The sequence below is a fragment of the Rattus rattus genome, chromosome 5, assembly GCF_011064425.1.
Source record: "Rattus rattus isolate New Zealand chromosome 5, Rrattus_CSIRO_v1, whole genome shotgun sequence".
Classification (NCBI taxonomy): domain Eukaryota; kingdom Metazoa; phylum Chordata; class Mammalia; order Rodentia; family Muridae; genus Rattus; species Rattus rattus.
Window position 1 is genome coordinate 3,513,176 of NC_046158.1, and position 7,643 is coordinate 3,520,818.

Consider the following 7,643-nt stretch of genomic DNA (forward strand, 5'->3'; position numbering starts at 1 on the left):
TTGGCAATATAGAAACAGAAAGTAGGAAGGAAAAGGTAGGTCACCAAAACTCTATACCTCTATACAGTTTGTGTTGTTCAAAAGTTGTCTACACTTTTACAAATGCAGAGAAAAAGACACTGCAGAGGACTGACTAAAACATTTTTGCCTTTGGTGTTCCTGTGTAGATTCTGATGAAGAGGAACTGTGTGTAACCAAAACACAGTGATAAGCTGATGATTGGGTCATTTCTTAAAGAAATTCTCCCTGTTCTTTCCAAGGCTCTCCAGAGACCAGTTGCACATCTGCAGGCCAAAGGCACAGGGCTAATAGACTTTCTTTCTTCTAGGATAGGGAGAGGAGGTGACCTAGGTCATCCCAGAGGCCAGAGTTCCTCACTGGAACTCCCTGACTCTAAGTTCAGGGTGACCCAGGACCCTGCTCACAGCCAAGCCTCTGCCACCCGTCCTGGGTGGAAGGTCAGCACTGCAGGCAGAGAGTCCACACACACTGTCCTCGGGCCCACAGCAGAAGCAACAGAGCAGAGGCCGAGGTAGCTTCAGGACTCCAGATGTTTCTCTCCTGAATCCCAGCTGGATTCCCCTTCTCCAGGCTGGTCCCTGGGTAGGCCTTGGGGGAGGGGAGGCAGAGCCGCTGCCAGACTGCACAGCTGGGCTGTTGGTGGGAGGGGATTGCTCTGCGCCCAACAGACCTACAACCCTCCAGGAAGAGAACTTTCCCATCAGCCATCAGTAAGACTCATCCTGGGGCCAGGTTTCCTTTCTCTTCTTCTCTTCTCTTCTCTTCTCTTCTCTTCTCTTCTCTTCTCTTCTCTTCTCTTCTCTTCTCTTCTCTTCTCTTCTCTTCTCTCCTCTCCTCTCTCTTTCCTCTCCTCTTCTCTTCTCTTCTCTTCTCTTCTCTTCTCCCTCTCCCCTCCCCTCCCCTCCCCTCCCCTCCCCTCCCCTCCCCTCCTCTCCTCTCCTCCCTCCTACTTCTCTTCTCCTCTCCTCTCCTCTCCCCTCCTCTCTTCCTTCCTTCTTCCTCCCTCCCTCCCTCCCCTCTCTCCCTCCTTTCTTCTTTCCTTCCTTTTTGTTTTCTTGGTGTCTCTGTGTCTCTGTGTCTCTGTCTCTCTCTGTCTCTCTGTGTCTCTGTCTCTCTCTCTCTGTCCCCCCCCCCGAGACTGAGCCACATCAAGTAGTTCTGGCTGGCCTAGGACTCACCATGTATGTAGACCAAGCTGGCCTTGAACTCGGAAATCTTTCTGCTTCTGTTCTAGTGCTGGGATTAAAGGCACGAACCACCATATCCATCTCTCTTTCTTTTTGGTTAAAATTTTGAAGAAAAAAAAACAACAAACCTCTACTTATTTATTTAGCTATTCATTTAGTTGGTGTACATGTATGTTCTGTGGCATGCATGTGGAAGTCAGAGGACAACTTGCATAGGTTGGCTCTGTCCCTCTACCATGTGAGGCCTGGGGAACAAACGCAGGTCATCAGGCTTGGAGGAAAGTGCCTTTCCCACTGAAACATCTTGCCAGCTCTGGGGCCAGGTTATTAAAAGCTGTAAGTAGATGTCTGGGGTTTTGTGGGTTCAGAGAGCAGCTGTAAGCCAATGACCAGACTTTGAAATTCTCCTGGCAAAATAGCTGGGCTTGGTGACCCTAGTGGCTTTAGGGCTTGCAATGTGTGTGATCTGTATACATGAGTGTTGTCAGGTAAAACACAGGGCACTTGAGTTCAGGATGTAGCTCCGCTGGGAGAGGGCCTGCCTGGCATGCACGAGGCCCTCGGTTCAAGTCCTAGCACAGCATAAACCAGGCATGGAGGCATAGACTGTTTCCCAGCTCTCCAGACTTAGAGACAAGAAGATCGGAAATCCAAGGTTGGACTGGAGAGATGGCTCAGTGGTTAAGAACACTGACTGCTCTTCCAGAGGTCCTGAGTTCAAATCCCAGCAACCACATGGCAGCTCACAACCATCTGAAATGGGATCTGATGCCCTCTTCTGGTGTGTCTGACAGCTACAGTGTACTTAGATTAAATAAATAAATAAATAAATAAATAAATAAATAAATAAATAAATAAAGTCCAAGGCCAGCTTTGGCCACATATCGAGCTGGAGGCTAGCCTGGGTTACATGAGATCCTGTGTCAAACAAAAGCAGGACGCTGAGTTGAATTTGAACTTGACATAAGCAAGTTGTTTTTGTAGTGTGTGCTCCTCCACCCTTAGCCGGCTGGGTTTTTATTTGCTAAATCCGGCCTGGAGCTAAGAATGCGTGCACACCTGCACCTGCAAGAACATGCACGAGTGTGAGCACGCACACTAGGGCAGCAATGTGAATGTGTAGCTGTGGATGGCTTTAAAGACACACGTGTCCAGGGGTACATGTGCGCAAGAAAAAGACCTAAGGTTTCCGGGTGTGTTTGTATGACGTGCCTATACATGTGCATCAACACACAAGCTCACATCCAATACCTACATGCATGTGAGCTCTGACACATGAAGAGTTAGACACAGGTCAGTGATCACTGTGCAGAAAGTTTACACAAGAGAAACACAGGGCCCTCAGCCAGCCACGCTGCACGTGCGTGGGTGTGCATGGCGGGTGTTGGGAGGCTGGAGGACAGCAGGACTCCGAGTTCTCACCTCTGTCAGTTCCTGCAGCGTGCTGTCAGCTCGGCCCATGACTGACCCTCCCTGGCTGGGATGTCTTTTCCCCAAGCAAGGAAAAGTCAGATGGAGGAGAACCAGCCATGGCTGGTGTGGGCTGGTGTGGGCCACGTGCACACCCTGGTTACATAAATGCTGTGGTCCCAGCAGTAGCCAGATGTTCAGTCCTTGCTGAGCCAGATGGCAGTGGATCCTGAGATTGTGGGATTTTCTAGTTCCTGCTCTTCCCCCCACCCCCTCGTCCCTTCTGAGTCGTCCCTTCCTAATTCACACAGCATTTACGTTGGTCTTGCTTCCTCCTGAGGCTTCGCTCAGGCTGTGGTTCAGTTCTCTCTCTGTCTTACATGGTGGCTTCCTGTGGGTGTCTCCTTGCATTTTTTTTTAGATATTGTTTGCTTTTTGAGTGTGAAGGAGGGATCCATGTTGTGTGTGGTACTTATGTGTGCATCTGTGTTCGTGTGTAGAGGTCAGAGGTTAATCTTGGGTGTTATCCCTGAAGGCTGTTCACTAACTTTTTAAGTCTAAACAAGCTGATCACAGAGCCTCAGAGATGAGCTATCCTTGTCTCTGCTTGCTCAGCACTCAGGGATGTCTAAGCGCACAGATACAATTTTTTTTTTTTATGTGAGTTCTGGGGATAAAACGTAGGTCTTTGGGGCCTGGCAAACTCCTTATATCCTGAGCTATCTCTCCAGTTCTACTTTTTCATTTTGTTTTGAGACAGGGTCTCACGGTGTAGCCCTGGCTGTCCTGGAGCCCACGACACAGACCAGGCTGGCCTTGAGTTCACAGAGATCCACCCACCTCTGCCTCCTGAGTGCTGAAATTAAAGGTGCATGCCACCAAGCTGCGCTTTTGGTTTTTTGAGACAAAGTCTTCCTCTGTGGTCCAGGGTGACTTAGAACTTCATGATCCTCCTGCCTCAACCTCCTGAGGGTTGGAGGGACAGGTGTGCACTGCTGTGCCTGGAGTTATCTGTGTGGTTTTTTTTTTTGTTTGTTTGTTTGTTTGTTTTTTTCTTTTTTCGGAGCTGGGGACCGAACCCAGGGGCTTGCACTTGCTAGGCAAGCGCTCTACCACTGAGCTAAATCCCCAACCCCCCCCTTTTTTTTTAAGATTTACTTATTTATTTCATGTGAGTACACTGTCGCTGTCTTCAGACACACCAGAAGAGGGCATCGGATCCCATTACAGATGGTTGTGAGCCACCATGTGGTTGCTGGGATTTGAACTCAGGACCTCTGGAAGAGCAGTCAGTGCTCTTAACCACTGAGCCATCTCTCCAGCCCGAGTTATCTATGTTTTAACTCACTCTTTACTACGTCAGTTTAGATGGAGACCACTTAGTCATCTCTCTCCAACTCATTCACATTCTGAGGCCCTCAGATCAGGGCTCCTGCATGCGAGTCAGCTCACAGACCCCTACTTACTCTTGAGCAGTTTTCTCCTAACAATGTCACCATGCCAGCTATGTGTACACCGGGTAGGAGAGGGGGTGGGGGTTTCAGCTCCCTGCACTTTGTGCTGACAAACTCGAACTTTACTGATGATCAGATGGGATCTCCGCACCAAGAGTTCAGGAGTAACATCTTCAGTCACATCTTCAGTGCTAGCTCCATTGTGAAAGGAAGGGTTGGGTCACACATCTCTGTCATTCAGCCCTTTCATTATCTCATGACCCAGAGTCAAGGAGCCAGCAAGTTGACAGGGAGGGACAGGCTCTGGAATGTCTGGGGTCTTGAGGGAACCTCGACACCTCTGGACCTCACTTTCCATATCTGTGAAATGGGGCCCTTGGACCGCATGATTCTAGAGATCTCATGTTTTGCTGGTTGTTGGGCATTTGGGGAAAATGAAATTGAAGCTAGAGTGACCTCCTCAGTAGCTGCGGGCGGCTGAGGTGGGAGGAGCCCCTCGGTGTCCCCTATCTGTTTCCTGTGGGTCCATAACAGATCACCACAACCTTAGTGGCTTTAAGCCACACACTATGTCTGCCCTGCCTCTCTGTGGGACAGAAGTCCACAGCAGTCTTGATGGGCCAGACAGAGGTGCTGTCTGCCATAGTCCTTCCCAGCTCCCTCTGTGGCTCGTGACCCCTGGTGACCCCCTTTTGCACCTCAAATCTGTCAGGCCAGCACCTTCTCACGTCCTGGCCCTCTGAGCTCTTCCTTATAATTCCTTTCCACGTCAAGGGTCCTTGTGACCTGTGGGCTCCTAGAGCTGTCACCTTGTTTGTCAGCTGTCTAGCAGCTGTGTCCCATCTGCTGCCCCACCCTCTTGGAGTGCCTGTGGCAGAACGCACCAGGCCGAGGAGTTGTTAAGCAACAGAAATGTCTTCCTAGGGTTTGGAAACTGCGTTCAGAGGTCAGGTGCTGGTGAGGGAGGGGCTAGGTTACAGATATTGGCCTTCCTGCCTTCCTCCTCCACACTTAGTGGAAGGCTGTGTCTCCCCGGGGTCTGTTTATGTGGGTTCTGCTGTCAGGACCTCATGATTTCTTTGAAATCTCCTCCTAAATGCTGCCCCACTGCGGTTGGGATTCTAACACATGAATTCGTGGGGAACACAAATTCTCCCTCTATGGATCTATAACACATAACGTAGTTATAGGTTCTGGGATTAAGATGTGGTGGATGGGACTGGAGAGATGGCTCAGTGGTTAAGAGCACTGGCTGTTCTTCCAGAGGTCCTGAGTTCAATTCCTAGCAACCACATGGTGGCTCACAACCTTCTGTAATGGGATCCGATGCCCTCTTCTGGTGTGTCTGAAGAGAGTGACAGTGTACTCACATGCATAAAACAAATAAATCTTAAAAATGATGTGGTGGGCGATGGGGGTGGGGAATCACTATTTTGAGTTCACAGCACCATGTCCTGGAACCATAAGACGTAGGCCCTGGAGCTTGGGCACACATCTAGGGTCACCTTTCCCTGTAGGCCCAAGCTGCTACTTTGTCCAGGTCTTTATGGTGACCTGGTGAGAGAGACCTAGAGGGATCAACGTCCTTACAGTGTGTCATAGCCTGAGTGTTCAAAGATGCCCTTGACCAACTCACTTTCTGGCCCCCATCTCCCAGGTGCCGGGATTATAGCCATCACGTCCCTTTGTGCAGAGCTGGGGGGAGTTGAATCCAGGCTCTGTGTATGCCAGGCAAGAGCTCTACCCACTGAGCTACAGCTGGGTCCTGTTTCCCGCTTGTCGTCAGGGTTCATCAGGCCTTTGCAGATTCTGCTCATAGAGACAAACAACACATAAACATGATTGCCCTATATTCCGTGTTGGCGGGCTCCGGGCTCCTGTTTTACATTCTGTGATGCAATCACTAGGACCTGACAGCCGAGGTATTGGACAGGTGATGCTGGCTGGGTGGGATGAGGAAAGAAGATATCAGGGAGGCAGGAGGGCAGAGCAGACCTCAGGGCTGACCCCAGAGCCTCACACAGAGACACTGCTGGGTCTAGGTCTATGGGACCATGGTGCGGGGAGGGTGCAGGAGACGGCATAAGGCGGTATGGCAGCAGAATGGTGGAGAAGGTGTTTATGGAGCCTTCTGGGGGCTGTGGAGAGACTGTCCAATCTTGTTACATGTTACAGCATAGTCAGTGTCCAGGCAGGATGCAACCCGTGAGGTCAGGTCAGTGTCTCAGAGGACACTGTGATGCAGTGGGATTTCCACTTCTGTTTTTAGAAAAAGGAGAATAAAAAGGCCAGGTGAGGTGACACGTGTCATCGATCCTAGCACCTGGGAGTCCGTTAGGAGGATTGCAAGTTCAAGGCCATCTTGGGCAACTCAGCAAGACCTTGCCTTAAAATGAGTAAAAATAGATGTACATGGTGGGAGAGAGCTTGCCAACCTTGTGGGAGGCTGTAGGCTTGACTGTAACACTGCAAAATCAGAAGGCAGGAGACAGTAATCAGCTCCTCCTCCTGGGCGCAGTCACCGTTCCCAGGAGTGTACACACTTTCTGTCTCTGTCCCTGACTAGGGGGCCTGCAGCTGTCACCAACCACCTGCCACCTGCTGGCCTCACCCAGGCTCTCTCCAGGAGCATAGTAGATATGGGGATCTCAGAATGGACAGCAGTCTCTTCTTTGTTCCTTTCTCTTTCTCCCCGAGAATCTGTCCTGTGTATCAGAGTGTCATCTCCTCCACATCCCCGGGCCTCCATGGTCGGGAGCTGCAGGGGTAGCCACGTCCACAGACAGCGGAGTGTAAGCGGGACCAAGTCCAGAGACAGCCAGGTCAGACGGTGGGATGGACACTGAACCCAGACTGTGCCAAGCTCCCATGTGGACTGTACTTCCAAACTTTTCAACAACCCACAGGGACCAATGCCATCGTCTCCAGCCGATGAGGACTCAGATGGCTGATGCTGCCATCACACAGGTTGTAGCTCCAGGCAGTAGCCGGCCATGTTCCCATCTGCCTCTGCAGCCTTCTTCACCCCCATCGGGCACTTTGACGCCTTTCACCTGGGGATGTCTTCACTGTGCTAGAGACTATCTAACATCACTCCACGACAGAGGCAGCCTCCGTGGGCCATGTCCTTCCAGGAGCTGTGGTCCCCGGAGGGAGGCAGAAGCCCAGCCCAGCACATTTCCTGGTTCTGCATTGAAGGATGATCCCAGAGTGGGAGTGAGAGGAGACGATGCCTTCTGCTCAGCACCCTGCCTGGCACTCTCAGCTCCCGTGGGAATGTGCAGAGGTATTTTAAAGATGTTGGAACCAGCTGGGACTCAAGGTTGGATGAGGCTTTTTAGTATGATGGTACTGCTGGTATCTGCTGCTTTGGAGTGTCTGCAGGAGAAGCAGGTCAAAGACCTCCTGCACCCCAGTGCAGTTGGAGACACGGAGGCTCCATAGGGCAAGGGGGCCTTGAGAGGGCAGGTGGAGTCTTGGGAGAGCAGGTAGGGCTTTGGGAGGGCAGGTAGGGTCTTGGGAGGGCAGGTGGGGTCTTGGGAGAGCAGGGCTTGGGAGAGCAGGTGGAGGC